Source organism: Leptonychotes weddellii, chromosome 8, assembly GCF_054177405.1.
Source record: "Leptonychotes weddellii isolate Sample4059 chromosome 8, ASM5417740v2, whole genome shotgun sequence".
NCBI classification, from domain to species: domain Eukaryota; kingdom Metazoa; phylum Chordata; class Mammalia; order Carnivora; family Phocidae; genus Leptonychotes; species Leptonychotes weddellii.
Genome location: NC_138376.1, coordinates 61,056,790 through 61,079,888, shown reverse-complemented (window position 1 = coordinate 61,079,888; position 23,099 = coordinate 61,056,790). Strand labels below are relative to the sequence as shown.

The following is a 23,099-nucleotide window of genomic DNA, read 5'->3' as shown; positions in this document are numbered from 1 at the left end:
TTTGAATACTTTGCAAAGCTGTCCTTCAGAAATGAGGAATTTTTTTTAAAGATTTTATTTATTTATTATTTGAGAGAGAGAGAGCACAAGGAGGGGGAAGAGGGGGAAGCAGACTCCCCACTGAGCAGGGAGCCCAACATGGGGCTCTCTCCCAGGACCCTGGGATCATGACCTGAGCTGAAGGCAGGTCAACTAATCAACTGAGCTACCCAGGTGCCCCCAGAAATGAAGAATTAAAGACTTTCCCAGACAAGCTAAAGCTGAGAGAGTTCATCACCATGAGCTCTGCCTTATAAGAAATGCTAAAGGGATTTCTTAAGCTGAAATAAAAGGACACTAATTAGTAACATAAAAACATATGAAAATATAAAACTCATTAGTAATAGTAAATATATAGTCAAATTCTGGAATACTCTAATACTGTATTGGTGGTGTGTAAATTGCTTACCTCCAGTATAAAAGAAGACAAAGGCATTAAAAATAACTGTAGGTGCAATAATTTTTAATGGATATACAATATACAATATGAAAAGATACAAATTATGGCATCAAAAACATAAAATGGGAGAAAGAATAAAAGGGTAGAGTTTTTGTACGTGATCAAAGTTATGTTGTTATCAGCTTAAAGTAAACTGTTACAAGTTGAAGATGTTTTATGTAAGCCTCATAGTAGCCACAAAGCAAAAGCCTATAGTAGATTCAGAAAAGATAAAGGAATCAAAGTATACCACTGCAGAAAATCACCAAATCATAAGAAAGATAGAGAGGAAGAAAAGAACAAAGGAACTACAAAACACCCCCCACCCAAAACATTAACAAGATGGCAATAGTAAGTCCCTAGCTGTCAACAATTAACTGTAAATGAATTAAACTTCCCAAAGGACAGAGTCACTGAATGGATAAAATAAAAATGAGATCCAACTATGTGATGCCTACAAGAGACTTATTTCAGCTTTATAAACACACATAGGCTGAAGCTGAAAGGTGAAAAAAGACATTCCATGCAAATGAAAATGAAAAAAGCTAACTTCTATCAGAAAAAAATTAGACTTTAAGTAAAGAACTCTAACAAGAGACAAAGAAGGTCATTATATAATAATAAAGAGGTCGATTCATCAATAGGATATAACATATATGCACCCTCATTGGAGCACCTAACTAGATTAAACAAATTTTAACAGATTTGAAGGCAGAAATAGACATTGCAATAATGGCTGGGGACTTCAATACCCCACTTTCAACAATATATATAGATCATCCAGACAGAAAATATAATAAAGAAACATTAGACTTGGACTACACTTTTGACCAAATGGACCTAACAGACATATACAAAATACTCCACCCAGCAGCAACAAAATACATTTTCTTTTCAAGCACACATGGAACATTCTCTGGACTAGCTTGTATGTTAGGCCACAAAACAAGTGTTAACAAATTTAAGACTGAAATCATACCAGGTATTTTTTCCAAACACAATGGTATGAAATGAGAAATCAGTAACAGGAAGAAAGCTGGAAATTTTACAAATATATGTGGAAATTAAACAATGCACCTCCGAACAACAAATGGATCAAAGAAGAAATCAAAAGGAAAAACAAAAAATATATTCAAACATATGAAAATGGAAACACAACATACCAAACTGCAGATAAGCAATTCCCCCCCTTTTTTTTAGGATGATACCAGGATGTTTTTACAAAATTGCTGCAGGAAAACATGATTAGCAGCTAGCATCCTTTGGCTCACTGTGCTAAGCAAGCAATTCCAGCACCAACTTCTCAGAGAACCTTACAGCTGAGGAGTATAGCGGAGGTCTTTTTTGCCAGATAGGAGCACCTTGCTAAAAACTCCTTTAGGGAAAATTTTTTTGGTTACCTCTTCAGGGATAGTTGGAAGGACCATCACACCGTCTTCATTCCTCCAATTAACCAGGGTGTCAACTCTCTTTTCCAATGTCAGCTTGAAAGAAATAACTACTTCGAGAATCTCATCAAAGTTCCTCCCAGTGGTAGCTAGATAGAGAATGACAGCTTCAATTTCTTATCAGGATCAAAAATAAACATTGCACAAGCTGTCACAGGCATGCCCTGTTCATTCTTCTCTGCTGGGTCCAAGCATGCTCAACAGGATAGTAAACTCCTGATTCTTATCATCAGTGATTGGAAAAGGTAACATTTCTGTGGACTTCTCACCATTGTAGGCATTGATACCCTTGCTCCAGGCAGGGTGGTCTTCAACATCATCTATTAAAAGAGTAATCATCTTTAACATTCCTCTTGGTAAATTCTGGTGCCAGATTTGCTGCTTTGCCAAGCTTTGTAGTACACACTGGGGTTAAGTCTCCAGCCTGGGAAAAAAGAATGCCCCATGTGACTCTCAGAGAGTCATGAAAATGGATGTGGCCAATGATAGTATTGGCCTCAAAGTTGGGAGACTTATCCCCAATAAGGGGTCATCCAGCCAAAGCAGCAGCTGTGATGTGGGAGGATAAGGAGGTACAACAGCAGGTGCTACCAGGCAGCTGGTTCTTTTGATGGAGGTCAAAAGCAGTTCTAAGAGGGCAATTCTAAGCAGGCACTAAATGCCTAATTAAGAAAAAAGGAGTATTTCAAATCGACAACCTAAATTTATACCTCAAGGAACTAAAAAAAAAGAACTAAGCCCAAAGTAGCAAAAAGAAGGAAATAACAAAGATGAGAGCAAAAATAAGTGAATTAGAAACTGAAAACCAATAGAAAAGATCAATGAAATGAAGAGTTGTTTATTCAAAACATAAACAAAATTGACAAGCCTTTAGCTAGACTAAGAAAAAAAGAAAAAACAAACAAAAAAATCAAAAATGAAAGAGGAGACATCCAACAAGAGATATAACAATTGCAAATATCTGTGTACCCAACATTGGAGCACCTAAATACATAAAGCAAATATTAGTGAAAATAAAGAGAGAAATTGATGGCAATACAATAATAGTAGGGGACTTTAATACCCCACTTACATCAGTGAATAGATAATCCAGACAAAATCAATAAGGAAACAATGTCTTTGAGTGACACATTAGACCAGATGGACCTATCAGATGTATACAGGACATTCCATTCAAAAACACATTCTTTTCAACTGTACATGGAACAGTCTTTGGAATAGATCACATGTTAGGCTACAAAATAAGCTTCAGTAAATTTAACAAGATTGAAATTATGCCATACATATTTTCTGACCACAACAGTATAAATTTAGAAATCAATCACAAGAAAAAAATTGGAAAAAACACAAACAAATGGAAGCTAAACAACATGATACTAAACAACAATGGGTCAATGAAGCAATCAAAGAAGATATTAAAAAATATATGGAGACACATGAAAATGAAAACATAATGGCCCCAAATCTTTCAGATACAGCAAAAGCAGTTCTAAGAGGGAAATATATAGTGATACAGGCCTACCTCAAGAAACAAAAAGAGCTCAACTGAAAAAACTAAACTTAGACCTAAAGGAGCTACAAAAAACAAATAAAATTCAATGTGAGTAGATATAAGGAAATAATAAAGATCAGAGCAGAATGAAATGACATAGACTAAAAAAAAAAAAAAATCACTGAAACCAAGAGCTGTTTCTTTGAAAAGATAAATCAAATTGATAAAGCCTTAGCCAGACTCGTCAAGGAAAAAAAAAGAAAAAGGACCCAAATAAATAAAATCAGAAACAAAAGAGAAGTAACAACTGACACCACAGATATACAAAGGATTGTAAGAGAGTGCTCCTAAAATATTATATATGCCAACAAATTGGACAACCTAGAAGTGGACAAATTCCTACAAACATACAATCTACCAAGACTGAATCATGAAGAAATACAAAGTCTGATTAGATCTATAGTAAGGAGATTGAATCAATAGTCAAAAATCTCCCAAGAAAGGAATAGATGTCTTCACTGGTGAATTCTACCAAACACTTAAAAAAAGATTAATGCTAATCCTCCTCAAACTCCTTAAAAACTGAAGAGGGGAGAACATTCCAAATCATTTTATGAGATAGCATAGCACTGATACCAAAGCCAGAGAAAGACACTACAAGGAAAGAGAATTCCGGGTTAATATCCATGATGAACATAGATGAAAAAATACTAACAAACTGAATTTAACAGGACATTAAAAGGATCATACATCATGATCAAGTTAGAGTTATCCCTGGGATGCAAGGATGGTTCAATATACACAAATCAGTAGATTAACAAAGTGAAGGATGAAAATTGTGTGATCCTCTCAATAGATGCAGAAAAAGCATTTGACAAAATTCAACATCTTTTCATGATAAAAACTCTCAAAATATTAGGCAGAGAAAGAACATACCTCCACATAATAAAAACCAAATATGACAAGTCCACAGCTAACATAACAGTGAAAATCCAAAGGCTTTTCCTCTAAGATCAGTAACAAGACAGGGGTGCTTTTCTTTATTCACCATATTCTATTCACTATATTACTGGAAGTCCTTGCCAGAGCAACTAGGCAGGAAAAGAAAGGCATCCAAATCAGGAAGGAAGAAGTAAAAATGTCCCTATGTAGATGACATGATCTTAAATATAGAAACCCTTAAAGACTCCACCAAAAAAATGTTAGAGCTGCTAAATTTAGTAATGTTTCAGGATACAAAATCAACATATGAAAATCAGTTGTGTTTCTGTATACTAACAATGAGCTATCCAAAAAAGATGTTAAGAAAACAATCCCATTTACAATAGCATCAAAAAAAAAAAGAAAAAAAAACAAAAAACTTAACCAAGTATTAACAAATTTAACCAAGTATTAACAAATATAACCAAGGAGGTGAAAAACCTGAACAATAAAAACTATAAACATTACAGAAAAAAATCGAGGAAGACATAAATAAATGGATTGGAAGAACTAATACTGTTAAAATGTCCATACTACCTAAAATGATCTACAGCTTCAATGCAATCTCTATTAAAATTCCATTGGCATTTTTCACAAAAATAGAATAAACAATCCTAAAATTCATAGGAAACCATCTGAAGATCCTTAGGGAGCTATAATTGTGTTGGATGTGCCCTAATAAAATTGTGAAAAATAGGCAATAATAATAGCTAAGATTTTTTTGAGTTCTATGTAGTGAGCATTTTTAACAAGTTTTCTTTTATTTATTCTTCATAATCCCATCCTGAGGAAGGCACTATCATTATTGTTGTTTTATAGATAAGGAAAATAGGTTGCAGAAAGGTATATTGTCTAACATCACAGTAAATGGTGGAGTACTTACACTCCTGCAGACTGATACAAGAAGCCATGCATTTAATTGCTAGGTAAAGAGTCATCTAATCATGGTAGACTTGAGTTCATTCAAAAATCAACTGAAGACCAAAAATAAACCTTCAACTATATGGCCAAAGAAATCTTGACAATGATATCAAGAAAACTCAATAAAGGAAAAGATAGTCTCTTCAACAAATGATGCTGAGAAAACTAGATATCCACATGGAAATGATCCTGGATCCCTAGATTATACCCCTCACAAAAATTACTTGAAGAAGATTAAAGACTTAAATATAAGACCTTAAACTATAAAGTTTTTAGAAGAAAAAGGGAAAAAGCTCCTTGACATTAGTCTTGGCAATGATTTTTTTGGATATGACACCAAAAGTGTAGGTAATAAAAGCAAAAATAGACAAATGGGACAACATCAAATTAAAAGTTTTTGCACAACAAAGGAAACCATCAACAAAATGGAAAGGCAACCTATGGAATGGGAGAAGATGTTAGCAAACCATATATGAGAAATGGGGCTGATATCCAAAATATATAAGGAACTCATACAACTCAATAGCAAAAAGAAGTGATTAAACAATTGACAAGGGACCTGAATAGATATTTCTGTAAAGGAGGAGGAGGAGAGGGAGCGGGAGGAGAAATACAAATGACCAACAGATCCATGGAAGGGTTCTCAACATCATTAATCATCAGGGGCATGCAAATCAAAACCACAGTGATTCTGGGTATATATTCAAAAGAAACAATCCCATGTTCATTGCAACATTATACACAGTAGCCAACATATGGATATAGCCTAACTGTCCACTGATGGATAGAGAAAGAAAATATCTATTTTACCTAATATCTACTATCTATTCTGATAACGAAAATGTGTTACATGTACAGGAATATTTTCAGCCATAGAAAAGAAGGAAATCTTGCCATTTGTGACAACATGAATGAACTTGGAGGGTATTATGTTAAGTGAAATAAGCCAGACAGAGGAAGACCATGTATGTTATCACTTATATATGGAATAAAAAAAAAAAAAGAATGGTGGTTGCCAGGGGCAGAGGGTGGGGGAAATGGGGAGATGTTGGTTATAGGGTACAAACTTTCTATTACAAGATGAATAAATTATGAGGATCTAATGTACAGTACGGTGACTATAGTTCATAATATTGTATTGTCTACTTGAAATTTGCTATGTGAGTAGATCTTACACATTCTCACCACAAAAGTAAAAAATAGTAACTATGTGAGGCGATGGATTCATCACATCACACACTTCAAATATATATCATTTTATTTTGTAATTATACCTCAATAAAGCAGGGGGGGGACTATAAAACTTTGCTGAAAGATGTTAAGAAGGCCTAAATACATGGATAGACATCTCTTGTTTGTGTATTACAAGACTTAAGATGGCAGTATTCACAAATTGGTCTACACAGCCAATACAATCCATATTAAATTCTCAGTTGAGATTTTTACAGAAATTGATAAATTGATGATATAATTTATAAAGAAATGCACAGGACCCAGAGTAGCCAAAATCATCTTGAAAAAGAAGAACAAATTTGGAGGATTCACACTTGATCACTTCAAAACATATTACATAGCTGCAGTAATCAAGAGAATGTTGTGGGGGCATAAGGATAGTCTAATAGATCAATGGAATAAAAATGACGGTTTAGATATAAACTCTCACCTTTGTGTTCACTCAGTTTTTGAGAAAAGTGCCAAGACCATTTAATAAAGAAAGATTGCTTTCAACAAATGGTGCTGAGACAATGGGATATCCACATGCAAAAAAATGAACTTAGGCTCCTTCCTTCTAAAAAAATGAACTCTAAATGGATCATAGACCTACATGTAAGAACTAAAACTATAAAACTTTTAGAAAAAAATGAATAAATCTTCATGACCTTAGGTTAAGGAAAGCCTTTTTAGATATAATAAGAACACAAACAGTAACAACAAATATATTAAAAAACTAAAAACTTTTATGCTTCAAAGGACATCATCAAGAAAATGAAAGATAACCACAGAATGGGATAAAACATTTATAAATCATATATCTGTTAACAGATTTATATCTAGAATATACAAAGAATTCTTACAACTCAGTAATAAAAAACAAACCAATTTTTTAAATGGACAGAGGACCTGAATTGACTTTTCTGTTGACAAGGATGTGGAGAAAGGGAAACACTCTTGCACTGTTGGTGGGAATGAAACTGGTGCAGCCACTCTGGAGAACAGTATGGAGGTTCCTCAAAAAACTAAAAATAGAACTACCCTATGATCCAGTAATTGCACTACTGGGTGTTTACCCAAAGGATACAAAAATACAGATTTGAAGGGGTATATGCACCCCAATGTTTATAACAGCATTATCAACAATAGCCAAATGATGGAGAGATCCCAAATGTCCATTGACTGATGACTGGACAAAGAAGATATGGTGCATATATAATAGAATATTACTCAGCCATCAAAAAGAATGAAATGTTGCCATTTGCAATGATGTTAATGGAGCTAGAATGTATTATGCTAAGTGAAATAAGTCAATCAGAGAAAAGCAAATATATGATTTCACTCATATGTGGAATTTAAGAAACAAAACAGAGGGACATATGGGAAAGGGGGAAAGAAGGAAAGAGGGAAACAAACCATGGATACTTCTAATGATAGAGAACAAACTGAAGGTTAAGGGAGAGAGGTGGGTGGGGGGTGGGCCAGATGGGTGATGGGTATTAAACAGGGCACTTGTGATGAGCACTGGGTGTTGTATGTAAGTGATGAATCACTGAATTCTACTCCTGAAACCAGTATTGCACTGTCTGTTAACTCACTACAATTTAAATAAAATTGTGTTTGATGCAGTGAATATCCCACTATTGAATCTACATCATGAAAAGTGTATTATTTTTTATCTTCTTTTTTCAGACAGGGTGACTCATCTTTTTTCTTTAGGAAAGGGTGTAAAAGAAAGTTCAGTTCCCATTAAAAGTGCTGTAATATAAGTTCTAAACTTTTTTTCTGGAAGTTAAAAATCATTCTAAAAACCTATTAGCTAAGAAGGTATCAGATTGATTATTTAAGTATTTCAAATTGCACTAGGATTAAAGTAGCTGATTGAGACTCTAGTTTGTCATCCATCCATCCATCCATCCATCCATCCATCCATCCATCCATGTAGTCCTTCAATAGGTGTTTTCCTTGGCAGTGAGAACACAAAGAAGAAAGGACTATAGTCTGATGTAGAAGTCAACCATGTAAACAACTAATTGCCATACATGAGGTATCATAATTTGCATGGGTAGTGCATAGAATGGAGCAATCCATACTGTGTGAGGTCAAAACATTTCAAGAAGAAGGTGATGTTAAGGTGAGTATTAGAGAATGAATATGACTTTACCAGGCAGGTAAAGAAAGTGTCTGTGTGGAAAGTCCTCTGAGTAGTGTTGAATGTTCAAAAACAAAGAAAGAAAAAATATGACATGTTTAGGGAACCACAAACTTATTGGTATTGTGGGAGAATGGGATACAAGGAGTAGTTTGAGGCAAGGGGTGTAAGGGGCTGTGAATGTTACACTAAAGGATCTGGACCTTATTCTGGAGGTGATGAGGTATTACGAAGGCTTTGAGGAAAGAGTGATATGCTCAGAATTTTGCCTTAAAAAAAATCTCTTCAGTAACAGTATGGAGGATGAATTAGAAAAAGGAGGAACTGGAAGCACTGGTTCTCTCCTTCCTAAAGAAAAAAGATGAGTCACCCTGTCTGAAAAAAAAAAAAAGATAAAAAAATAGTACACTTTTCATGATGTAGATTCAATAGTGGGGTATTCATTGCATCAAACAACAGAATTTAAGTAGGTACTTCAGGAGCTTGGTGTTATGAGAAGTTTTGAAATTTCAACAAAGCTTATCAGAGCTCACATAAAGAAAATATATGTAAATACTAATTTGGAGGTAGTGATTGAAGTGTTTTTAAAGAGTTATCTAAATAGCCAAGACGATCTTGAGAAAGAACAGAGCTAGAAGTATCACAATGCCAGATTTCAAGATATACCACAAAGCTATAGTAATCAAAACAGTATAGTACCAGCACAAAAATAGATACATAGATCAGTGACACAGGATGGAAATAAACCCATGCCTATATGGTCAATTAATCTACGACAAAGGAGGCGATAATATACAATGGGGAAAAGACAGTCTCTCCAATAAATGGTGTCGCAAAAACTGGACTGCTACATGGAAAAGAATGCAACTGGACCACTTTCTTACACCATACACAAAAATAAACTCAAAATGTTTCTTTAAATGTAGACCTAAAACCATAAAACTCCCAAAAGGAAATAGGCAGTAATCTCTTGTACATAGGCCATTGCAACGTATCTATGGCTCTGTCTCCTCAGGCAAGGGAAGCAAAATTAAACTATTGGGACTACACCAAAATAAAAAGATTTTGCACAGCAAAAGAAGCCATCAACAAAACAAAAAGGCAACTTACTGAAGAAGATATTTGTAAATGATATATCCAATAAAGGGTTTATATCTAAAATATGTAAAGAACTGATACAACTCAATACACACACATCTGATCAAAAAATTGATACAACTCAATACACACACATCTGATTAAAAAATGGGCAAAGGACTTGAGTAGACATTTTTCCAAAGAATACATAGGGATAGCCAACAGACACATGAAAAGATGCTCAACATCACGAATCATCAGGGAAATGCAAACCAAAACTAAAATGAGATATCAATCTCACACCAGTCAGAATGGCTAATGTCAAAAAGAAAAGAAATAACAAGTGTGGTGAGGATGTGGAGAAAAGGGAAACTTCATACAGTGTTAGTGGGAATGTAAATGAGTGTAACCACTGTGGAAAATAGTATGGAGGGTCCTCAAAAAATTAAAAATAGAAATACCATATGATTCAGTGATTCCACTACTGGGTATTTACTCAAAGAAAACAAAAACACAAATTCAAAAAGATATTCACCCCTGTGTTTATTGCAGCATTATTTACAATAGCCAAAATTGGGAAGCATCCCAAGTGAGCATGAATAGGTGAATGGAAAAGAAGATGTGGTGTGTGTACATATAAGGTGTATTACTCAGTCATAAAGAATAATGAGATCTTGCCATTTGCAACAACATGGATGGATCTAGAGAGTATTATGCTAGGTGAAATAAATCAGATGCAGAAAGACAAATACCATATGATTTCACTTACATAGAATCTAAAAAAAAGCAGAAAAAAGGAACAAACAAAAACAGAGACAGAATAATAAATACAGAGAACAAACTGGAGGTTGCCAGAAGGCTGGGGGATGGGTGAAATAGGGGAAGGAAATTAAGAGGTACAAACTTCTAGTTATAAAATAAATAAATCACAAGATCAAAAGTACAGCATAGGGAATATAGTCAGTAACATTGTAATAACATTTTATGGTGATGACACTTATCCTGGTGAGCACTGAAAAATGTATAGAATAGTCAAATCACTATGTTGTATACCTTAAACTAATATAACATTGTGTGTCAACTATGTTTCGGTAAGTTTAAATACTAATAATAAATAAATAAAAAGTTGTCAAATATATATTGTATATAGCTAATGTGACAAATACATTTTATTGTAAGCAATTCATTATAACATTTTTTAAGTCTTTGGACAGAATGGAAAATGTACTTATTAGATCTCAAGTTGTACCTAATACCTAATATGAAAAGTATAGAATTCCTACTTATTTGAGCATGAAATATTATTTATTATAATTCTTTTTTTATTTATTATAATTCTGAATAGCTCTACTCAACTTGATTTTCTATTAAAATATCTGTTACAAATTCTTTCATGTGTATAATCTCATTATAAATTGATTTCTGACTAAGAAAAAAGACACCTAACATATCAGTTTCCATTTTTATGATAAAACCTTTATTGAGAAAATATTTTCATGCTCAAGAAAGCTGCAACAATATATTGTCAGTACAAATAGTGTACAGTTTTTTCCATTGTTTGCTTTTGTATTCTTAAAAGCTTGTGGCTTAAAAACATACCACAAAACATTAGATTTTTCTTTATGATTGAGAGTTAGAGAATGTATTCTGCTTTGTCTCTTGAAGGCGTTTTTAGAGTCCAGTGTAGTTATTACTGAGTTAAAGGCCCATCTCAGACTTCTCTGTCTTTTCTAAGCCCAAGGCTGCTTACTACTAAACTTCAACTGGTGGGCTTACCAGTGGACCATGTTTAAAGAAATTTCCAAGGCATGGAATTTGGGTTAGGCTTAGCTATTATCACAAGAAATAATAAATTGCTTGGTGCAGAAATAATTTTTCTATCTTAGAATATTCACAGCCCTTCGTATTTTTCTTACAGATCTTATCTCTTTCCACCTTGCTTTATGGTTGCTTATATGCAATGTTCATTCCCCCCCACGATATGAAAAGTAAGAGACTGAGTTTTACTGATCTTTTTTATAACTCACACCACTTTTTACGGGGATTTAGCATATAGGAGTTACCTAATCGATGGCGTTCAAATGTCAAAATTATTCAATTAATTTTTTTAACCTCATGTATAGAATTGTGATAATGCCAAAGAGAAAATGTTAGCTCCACCATGATTATAAACATCAATGATACAATAATTAAACTTGCTCTATAGAATAGCTTATATGCAGATAGATGTCATTTTCTTCCTCCCTCTAGTTCGTTTTCTTGAATAGGTAGCCGCTCACTGCAGTATTTCCTGTTAAGAGGGCTCTGATGTTTTAGCACCCTCCAGAGGCCTCCAGGGTATTCCCGCACTTGTCCTTGGAGGATATGCAGGTGTGCTGTTAGCAGAAGCCCACAGTTTTGCATTAGAGATGTAAAGGTTGCCAGAACCTGCAACACCTGGTATGTCTTCCTGGGTCTGAAGCAGCTTTTTTCAGAAGGTACATCTCAGTAGCTTAAGGAACCTGGCATTTAGGTCACCCAACTCGAGAGCTGATCATAAGTCAGAGATGCATGCCCCTAAGAGGTATAGAAGATGACCTTCAAAATGCGGAAAGAAAATATTAGAGCCTCCACTTACATATTTTGTCTAAAAATATTAAAAAATTATACTTTTTAAAAAAGATTTTATTTATTTATTTGACAGAGAAAGAGAGAGTGAGCACAAGCAGGGGTGGAGCAGCAGGCTGAGGGAGAAGCAGGCTCCTGGCTGAGTAGGGAGCCTGATGCAGGACTCAATCCTAGGACCCTGGGATCATGACCTGAGTCGAAGGCAGACGCTTAACCTACTGAGCCACCCAGGCATCCCAAAAAATTATAATTTATTATTAATATTTAATACACAGATTGCCAAAATATGGAACTGAGTACATCCTGAGGAAAGAAGGGGAGAAGTAGATACCAGTGCTGTCCTTTCTTTGTTTGCTTCAATTTATCACAGTTTACGAATATTAACTTTACTCCTAATCCTCACCATCACCAAGTGTAGCAGACACTGTAGATACCACTCGCCATTCTCGCTGAGCCTAGCTGAATTCACCTGAGGTGCAGTAAACAGTTTGCAGCACGCTAAAATTTAGCCTTCCACCTCTAGCACCAGCATCTCTCTACTCTGCCTGATTCTCCAGCACCATGGGAGTTTGGAGTTCGCTCTGCCAGAGACAGGTGTAACCCAGAAGTGGAGGGGAATTAAAGCCACTGGCAACAACCATCAACCAATGGGAAATGAAAGTTGGTGGATAAATGTGCCAGCTGCCTCAGTCATCCAGGAAGGGATGATTCTGAGGTATGTCCAACATGGCTTCTGAGAGGTCAGTATTGTGATTGAGCCCCCGGCAGCAACGTGCTCCTGTGCTTCCAAAGATCACCTCCCAAGAAAATGACCTGCATTTGGTCCTTCTCTCCAGAGCTGCTAGTGAGGGAATCCAAAAAGTCAGATGAGATATACTGTGATATACTTGTATACTGTTAATTAGTTAACGGAATGAAGGCTTACATAATGGAAATATTTTTTAAAAGATTTTTTCCAAGAAACTTCATAATACTGATATATAAGAGTGGGTGAACAAGAAACTAACATTGCTAATACTTCTCTAAATCCAAGAAAAAGCTCGTCATCAGCCAAACTGCAATACAAAAGTAATGAAAATCTAATCAGATCTAACAAGAATTGGGCAAAAAATCAAAATTGTCGGGCGCCTGGGTGGCTCAGTTGGTTGAGCGACTGGCTTCGGCTCAGGTCATGATCCTGGAGTCCCGGGATCGAGTCCCACATCAGGCTCCCTGCTCAGCAGGGAGTCTGCTTCTCCCTCTGACCCTCCTCCCTCTTGTGCTCTCTCTCATTCTCTCTCTCGCAAATAAATAAAAAAAAAATCTTAAAAAAAAATCAAAATTGTCTAGGACTATTTTAAATAGGCATTTACATCCATTATAATGATAAACCTCACCCTACTTGTATACTGTGCCTTGAGATAGTAATGATTATATGATACATCACAGTTGATAAGGCATTTAACTGTATTGCTTAATCTTTATGTTTCTATTTCTGTGTTTCATAACATACTTAATGTATTAGTAAAGTGATGTTTGTACAAAATAACACATTTATAAATAATTTACAAATTTGTCCATTTAGCATGTTCCTAAATGGGGGTACTTGCTAAGATTTCTTTGCTATTAAGAGTCGTCCGTGATCAAAAATCATTAAAACCATTGTGTAAATGATACTAGACTTGGTAACTATGTAATTATCAGAGATTACCCATGTTGAAATTTGGTTTTACAGGGGTGCCTAGGTGGCTCAGTTGGTTAAGTGTCCCACTCTTGATTTTGGCTCAGGTCGTGATCTCAGGGTCATGAGATGAAGCCCTTCATCCAGCTCTGCGTTCAGCAGAGTCTGCTTGAGATCCTTTCCCTCTGTTCCTCCCCTCACTCACATGCCCTCTCTCTCTCTCAAATAAATAAAATAAATCTTTGGGGCGCCTGGGTGGCTCAGTCATTAAGCGTCTGCCTTCGGCTCAGGTCATGGTCCCAGGGTCCTGGGATCGAGCCCCGCATCGGGCTCTCTGCTCAGCGGGAAGCCTGCTTCTCCCTCTCCCACTCCCCCTGCTTGTGTTCCCTCTCTCGCTGTGTCTCTCTCTGTCAAATAAATAAATAAAATCTTTAAGAAAATAAAATAAAATAAAATAAATCTTTAAAAAATTGATTTTACAGAGCACCTGGGTGGCTCAATTGGTTAAGCATCTGCCTTCGGCTCAGGTCATGATCCCAGGGGCCTGGGATTGAGCCCCACATCGGGCTCCCTGCTCTGTGGGAAACCTGCTTCTCCCTCTCCCTCTCCCCCTGCTTGTGTTCCTCTCTTGCTGTGTCTCTCTCTCTCTGTCAAAATAAATAAATAAAACTTTAAAAAAATAAAATAAATAAAAAATAAAAAATTGATTTTACAGATGAGAAAGGTGAGTTCCAGATTGTTTAAGTAGCTTTTCCAGGATTGCACATGTGATTGCTCATAGAATCAAATTATAAGCAGTCTTCTGATGTTCGGTTCAAAAATCTACCACAGAGTGTAAGACATCTGAAGTGACTTTACCTTCATTTTGAAGGCATTCTTGCCTCTGGCACACATTCTCTTCTGCTGTCTGCTCTCTGCCCCTCTCTCATCCATGACCCATCTTGGCTCTCAGTTTCTTCATATTCTTGACTCCTTTACATTTATTGACATTAATCCATTCCTCTATGTGGACTTGTCTTTTACTTTTACTCTAGAGCATCTACTCGCTTTGTCCTAAATGGCAGCTCCATATTATGTTTTGTCCTGCCTTAGAGCCTTATCTTCTCAACTCAGTGCTACCCATTGTCCAACATGACAGGGCTAATATTCACCAAGAGATCCAGATACAGCTCCTGAGGTCTAATTTTGCTTTGGGTTATAGGAACCATGCTGGTTGTTTGCATCTCTATTTGTTATTGGGCCAATGGACCCTGCTTTAATCTCCAGTTTCCCTTTAAACTCTGAACTAACTTGGTTCTGAATTGCTCTAGGATTAGTTGAAGGGTTGGAGGAAGCTGAAAATATGAATTTACTTCCAGATCTCTATCTGTAAGTTTGTAAATTGAGTAACCATTGTATTCTCATAGCTATAATGGAAAAATAATTAGGGTCTTAATGTAATACATAGAAGCAGAGCAAAAGGAAATGTAAGGAAGTGCAGTGATTGAAAGCATGGATTTAAGGCCAAACAGTGATGTAATTCTGGCTCTGCCATTTATTAGCTGTATAAACTTGGACAAGTCAGTTCACTTCTCTATGTCTATCTCCCCATCTATAAAATAGGAATAATTGTACCTAATTCAAAAGAAATTTATAAATATTAAATAAGGTAATATAGCTAACACATTTAGAGTAATGCCTGGTGAATAACAACTGCTGTGTTAGTATTAGACAGTAGAGTAATCTTCATGAAATATAAATGTTAGGTATTCATTTATTCACTTAGCAAATGTCTGATGGTCTATTTTGGTATACAAAATTGGGGTAGGGAACTCTAATTAGAACTCTAATTAAAGCATAATACACAACACTTAATCTCAACAGAAATGAGATAGGATGAGGGTTTGGGTTAAAGCAGCAGAAATGATAATGGAGATGAATGGACAAATTTTTAAATTTAAAAATGAGAATACACAGGATATAGTGACCAATTAAATACAGGAATAAAAGAAAAAGAGATGTAAAAAAATGCATATTTTACCCATACTCAGGCTTGTATGTTTATATAAACCATGTTTTAGAGTGAGGGAGGGACTGTGGAAGGATGAATAGGCTTTGGAGGAAAGATAATGTGTTTGATTTAGATATTTCTAGTTTGTGGTACCTATAAGTAGAGATGAAACTGAAGCCTAGGAGAAAGAAACACTGGAATTTGAATTGAGATGGTTGTTGAGGACATAGGAGTCATTGAGTTCACCCAGTGAAGATATTTAAAGGAAGAAGAAAGCAATGAATCGTGGATCACTACATCAAAAACTAATGATGTATGGTGACTAACATAACATAATAAAATTAATTTAAAAAAAAAAGGAAGAAGAAAATCCAGATTAGCCCAGTATTTTAAAAAGAACAAGGGAAGAATAAATCAGCAAAGTCAAAAAATAGTCAGAAATGTGGAAGCACTGACAGAATGTAATGTGGTGGAAACAAAGGATGGAGAAAGGTCTAAAGGTCCAACACTGGCCACTGCTGTGGGAAGATTGAGTAGGATGAAACTGAAAATAAAATAAATAATGATATCATAATCAGTTAATGAGCAGATGGGAGGTTAGGACATGGAGACTTCTCAAGAAGTCTGCAAGAAAGAGGAGAGACATGAAGCATTCACTTGAGTAGTAAACCGAGTCCAAGAAGGGATTTGTACAATTCTAGGATGGAGAAAAGCTTGAGCATGTTTTTAGGCAGAGGATAAAAGTAGATAGAATAAATATACTATATGAAGTGGGGAGGTATTTATTTAGAGAAAATTTTCTCATAACTGATAAATCTCATAAAGAGATAATATGACAAGTTCAATAAATCAATAACTGAGAACAATATTTGAATTGAAACATCTGTGGATGAACCTAATTTATGAAACCACCTATAATTTGTTGGCTGTTCTCAAGCAAAAAAGTGTTTCCTCTATGGAGCACTTTCAATTTATAATCCTTTACTGCTTCTGAAATGAATGCAAATTCTTTTTTTTTTTTTTAAGATTTTATTTATTTATTTGACAGAGAGACACAGTGAGAGAGGGAACACAAGCAGGGGGAGTGAGAGAGGGAGAAGCAGGCTTCCTGCTAAGCAGGGAGCCTGATGCGGGGCTCGATCCCAGGACCCTGCGATCATGACCTGAGCCGAAGGCAGACGCTTAATGACTGAGCCACCCAGGCACCCCATGAATGCGAATTCTTAAAAGATGTGGCTAAAAGTCTAGACAGCTTTATCGAGATGAGCTATCACCTCTTTCCAGTAGTTTTTCTAGTCAGGTGAGAATGGAAAATGCTGGAGAGTGTGCGACCAAGAGAGCAAGCGAGAGAGAAGGAAGTGCCTCAACTAACCAGGCATTCAATCTCCCAAGGGGATCTCATGGTGTAGGGATTAGCTTCAGTGTGTAGGACACATGAAGAATATTGACTAGACTTTGTTAGCCATAAATATTCCACAAAGAAGTCAAAAAGCCTTTTCCAAAATGGATGGAGATCAGTGGCCCCACAATAGTCACAGAAATGAGAAAAAGGGAATATGGAGAGGAATACAGAGTACTTCCATCTTAGTAAGTAGTTTGATTAAAAAAATAAGTGATAAACATTATGTGTTAAAGAAGTGTGATAAACCATTTTGACTGCCAGATATCATTTTGAGCTTTTCCAGAATCATACTTGTCATACTTAAAGTTTAGAAAGACCTAACAGCTACTTCTTCACAATTTTGCCTAGAGTTGACCCTGCAGGCAAGTGAAGAAGGTCCTTTTAGCTCAGTTCTCTAGATGGCTCCAATCCCAGTACATCCTCCCTCCAAAGGAGCTCTGGTCTCCTGGTCAGTGAAAAGAGTGATGGGGGATAAGTACCTCTCCAGATTTTTCTCTCATGGAGGCAGCAGCAGCAAACAACTCACTTCAGTGAAAGCTTCTCTGTTGAATTCTCACTTTCTTCTTGGCCATCTATTGTTAGCAGGAAAAGAATCTAATAGACCAATTCACGCTGAGTTGCTGATGACTGATAATGGTTTATTATGATATCCCTTCGGGCTATTTACATTTGAGCAAAAGAAAGCATTAACTCTGAAGGTAGGAATTTTAAGTACTTTGGAATGCTCTAGGGAGATGTGTGAAGACTTAGGGCTCTTCCTAGCACTTCACCAATTATATCATATAAACAACAGCCTGCTTTTAGCTCTATTCTTGGCAGGCTACAAGGCTGAGGATACTAAGAATAATAACCATGTGACCAGGGTCTCAATCCTAAACCCTCCCTAGAAAGAAGTCTTCATGATTTAGGAAGACAGGTGAAATTACCTCCTTCCTTTGTGTATGGATTAGCTGTAACAATAAAATGTATCTTGTACTGATTGTTTTTACTCCATTGGTTACAAAATATATCCCCAACAGTTTTCCTAATCTGAGAAAGGAAGAAAGGGAAAAAATGTAGTTTGTAGAAACTGTATTCTAGAAAAAGGAGAGCCTCAACCTACCCTCAGGAAGTAAAGAATTTTCATTGATGAAAAATTTAGCATGCAAAAGCACTGAATATATATTTATTAGTCAGGTAGTAACATTTGTAGAAAAGACAGAATATTAACTGTTGTGGGCAAATATAAAGGAGACAGTAAGAAACTACTAAATTTATGAAAACAAATGTGAGAGACAGATATATAAACCAGAGCAACCGTGTGTGTGTGTGTGTGTGTGTGTGTGTGTGTGTGTGTAGAATGTGGATGAAGAGCATAATAAAGTTATCAAACATTGCTTTAAGGCAAAGATAACAGCAATCCCTGTCCTTATATAGGGCAATTACTTTCACGATTTTCTCTTCGTTTGATCCTCATAACCATTGCTGAGAACTTAAGTATTAAGACACTAAAAACTCAAGTATAGCAGAGATCCAGAGAAAAGAAGAAAGGTTTGTTTAAAAGGTCATGCAGCAGGTGGACAGTTAGGAGGAGGGATAAAAAAGGAGTCAAGATAAGGTCCTGCCATTTGGCATCATTATTGGCTTGAACATAATTTTACTGTTTCTTCTGTTCATGAAAATTTAAGTTTACTCAAGTTATAATAATTTCTCACTGTTCATGTATAAAACATCTTATTGCAATTTAAGTATTCACCACTCCTGTATATTTAGCCCAAGATGATCTGACACAGATATGAAATGACATAGGAGGCTATTCATTTTACATTGTTTTTAATGGGAAATGTTTGAAAACAACTTAAATGTCCATCAGTAAAGGGCCAAGTAAGTAAGTTATGCTTCAGCCATACAATAGAATATTATGCAGCTGTCAAATAGAATGAAGCAGCTCTCTATTAATATGGAAAGATCTCTGTATTAGTTTCCTAGAATTGCCCCAAAAGGTGCCATAAACTGTATGATGTAAACCAACAAAAATGTATTGTGTCACAGTTGTGGAGACTAACAGTCCAAAATCAAGGTGTTGGCATAGTCAGTTTCCCTCTGAAACTTGTAGGGGATATTCCTTTCCTGCTTCTTACTAGATTCTGGTGATCTGCCAGCAAGCCTTGGCATTCTGTGGCTTGCAGCTGCATCATGCCAATCGCTGCCTCTGTTTGCTGTCACAAGGCAGTCTCGCTGTACGGCTCTGTGTCTTCTTATAAGGACACCAGTCCCATTAGATGAAGGGTCCACCCTATTCCAGTATGATCTCATTTTAACTAATCACATCTACAATGACCTTAGTTTTAAATAATGCTACCTTCTGAGATACTGAGGGTTAAGACTACAACATATTTTGGTGAGGGACACAATTCAATCTGTAACAATCTGCAAGGTAAATTAGGTGAAAAAAGCAAGGAGCTGAAGAGGGTATATAGCATGATATCTCCGTGTAAAAGAAATATGCACATACATATTACATAAATGTTTATACATGCATTAGCATATCTCTAAAAGCATTCATAAAATACTAGTGGCTTTCAAACAACTACATAGCTGGTAGAAGTAGTATAGAAAAATCATACTTTTTAATTATTGCTTTTTTGTACTTTTTGAATTCTGTGTTAATTAATTTTTTTAATCCTCTTCCACAACTATTCTTCAGTTACCTTGATTCTATTTAACATTTAATTTCTTCAAAGAGTAGAAGAAGGTATTCAGATTTTTTGAGCTGCTCTGGTAAGATTAATCCTAGAGAGAATTCACTCCATTTAATGCCTGTCCAAAATATTCAGTAGACGGAGACAGATAAATCAGAACCAGGATAAGAGACTGAGCTCAGAAATTACACAATCAGAATCTGAAGCAAAGCAGATGCATATGGTAGAAAGTGAGTTCAGAGTCTCCAACACGATTATCCTCAATGTGAGAGGAATGTGGATGTCATGGTCAGGAGTGGCCAGATAAGCCCCACAGTTGTGGTGCAGAGTGCAGTACTTCCTAAACCCGCCAGTCCTAAGAATCATCTTTTCTTGCATGCAGATTTCTAGGTGTCTCCCCTGGAGAGTCAGGTCAGTCAGTTTGAGGCTCTGGACATAAAATGTGTGTATTTAATACATGCAGAAAGAAAGTTTGGAAAACACTAAAGAGCAGAGAGAAGAGAACACTTGGTGTTATCTCTTTCTCTACTTGACTCTGCTTAAAATTGACCCTGATCCTAAAGCAGAAGCATGATACTCAGTTCAGGACTACTTGGATGGCCTATCTTGTGCCATAGCATCCTGCTGTTATCTTTTATTCATTTCTGCTTTTCCCCAGTAACTCAAATATAAAAAGTTCCCTGACGTAGGTTTTTATTTCACCCTGCATCATTTAGATCCCATGGGAACAGTCTTCTAGAGAGTTTCAAGATAGAACAATCCTGAGAGATCAAGATCTAGGATGGAATTGGATCAAGATCTAGAATGGAAACTCCTTGGGATGAAAATGACATCTTTTACAGGTACAGAATTAGGAAATCTACTGTTGACAAAAAATGTTCCAAACCATATTTGTCAGGAATAAATAGTATGCTACCTAAAACAGGATTGGTAGTAAATAAATTTGAGAAATACTAATAATTATTCCCTTAAAGATTCACAATGCATATTATTGTAGTGAAGGCTCTAAGAAGTCTTTGATGTAAAGAAATTTAACTTTGTGGAACTCAGAATTTATAAAATGTACTTGACTACAGATCATTTTCTTAGATTTTACTTATTAAAGTATTCTTACAGAGCTGAGGTTCCAAGGAGCACAGTTTGAGAAACATTACTATAAATGCTTTTATATCTCATTGGCCAAGAGTTTGGAGAGTAGTTTGGGAAAGAAAATGTTTTCATAGAAATGAAGTCAGCTGAGTGGATGAGACAGGACTAGTTATTGGAGCTTTTATTTATTTAATAAACATGTATTGAGCACCATCTAGGAGAATAAACTAGACAAAGCATTTTTTCCATAAGCATATAAACTCCTCTATTAACATGCATTATTTTGTAATTTTGTTTTAAAAAATTGTAGACATTTTCTGGCATATTCTCCTTCACAGAATATTCACAGCTTGATTAATAGGAGAGCACACCAGCTTGCTGGGCCAACAAATGTTGATTTATTGGCTCAAAAAAAATACCAGACTATAAGAACATTGAAGTATTTATTTTTCAAATATGGAGTACAAATGTTTCGGTTTATAATGAAATTATTTAAATGGCAATAAAATATTAGAGTTAATGGCAGACATAAAAATAATGATGGAATGAGTCTTCCAATTAAACATGGCAATTGAACCTGGTTGCTTATTTTTACACTCTCCTAAAGCCCCATATAAATGGCAGCAAAGCCACTGTTAAAAGGAGTAAAGCCATTATAACAAAGAGAACAGGTGGGTAATAACAGTAACTAAGAGATATCTTCAAGATTTTAGAAAACGGGGAGTACATGAATGAGTGGTAAAAGACTGCTCAGCAGAGCAAGTGAAGCCTAACTACCTGTGATGAGAGATATCCCAACAACAATTGTACCCATTGAACTATCAATGCCAGAAAGGCCCAGGATTTGATGATACTGGTTATTCCTGAAGAGCCAGGCTATAGAGTAGGATGAAAAAGAAGAGAATTAACCAAAAGACTATAAACAACAGTTAGACCTTCCAGATGCCCTCTTCAGCCAATAAAGTCAGGTACACTATTTTAGCCCCTGGTAGAGGGCAGGATGAAGAGCCAGATTTACCATGAAGCTAATGGAGGCAAGGCCTTAGGCTCCGCATTTGCACAGGTCCCTTCCAAGGCCCCATATTGAAGTTTGCTGTATAATTTTATATATTTTTTTGTCTGGAAGAGGGTCCCCGAAATTGTATAAGCTTTAGGTGCCACCAAACCTAGATCTATGTTAGACAGAGTGGAGAGGTTGGGCCAGGAGACACCATACTAAAAATAAAGGGATTATGTGAGTCCGTGGGAAAAACAGTTCTTTCACCCCTTCTACAGCTCAGCTCCCAAAGCTCTGGTGGCCAGGTTTATACTCCCAGGCAAGAGATAAGAAAAAAATGACCAGGGGTGCCTGGGTGGCTCAGTTGGTTAAGTGACTGCCTTGGGCTCAGGTCATGATCCTGGAGTTCTGGGATCGAGTCCGGCATCGGGCTCCATGCTCAGCAGGGAGTCTGCTTCTCCCTCTGACCCTCCCCCCTCTCATGAGCTCTCTCTCTCTCAAATAAATAAATAAATAAAATCTTTAAAAAAAAAGAAAAAAATGACAAGCTCAAAATAAAAAGTCTACAGAAACTGACATTTATAGGAGCCCATCTGTCTATTCAGGGGATCCCTACTCCAACCCAATCTCTCTTCAGCAAAGCTCACCAGGTGGCAAATTCTGAAGTTTAAGAGCCTCACTTTTAAGTATAAATAGCCAAGAATCACCAGAGGAAAGGAAGGCCTGAACAACAAAAACAAACCTTAAAATAAATATCATCATAAAGGAAAAAGAGAGGTGCCTGGGTGGCTTAGCTGGTTAAGCATCTGCCTTCAGCTCAGGTCATGATCCCAGGGTCCTAGGATCATGCCCCATGTCGGGCTCCCTGCTCACCAGGGAGCCTGCTTCTCCCTCTCTCTCTCTTGCTCTCCC

At 36.2% G+C, this 23,099-nt stretch overlaps 1 protein-coding gene and 1 pseudogene across 1 annotated transcript in view; one reads left to right on the top strand and one right to left on the bottom strand.

Annotated features, from left to right (window-relative positions):
* IBTK (inhibitor of Bruton tyrosine kinase) overlaps positions 1–23,099 on the top strand; it is a 208,417-nt gene that overhangs the window by 30,260 nt on the left and 155,058 nt on the right. The window lies entirely within an intron of this gene.
* LOC102732640 (peroxiredoxin-6 pseudogene) lies at positions 1,792–15,236 on the bottom strand (annotated as a pseudogene).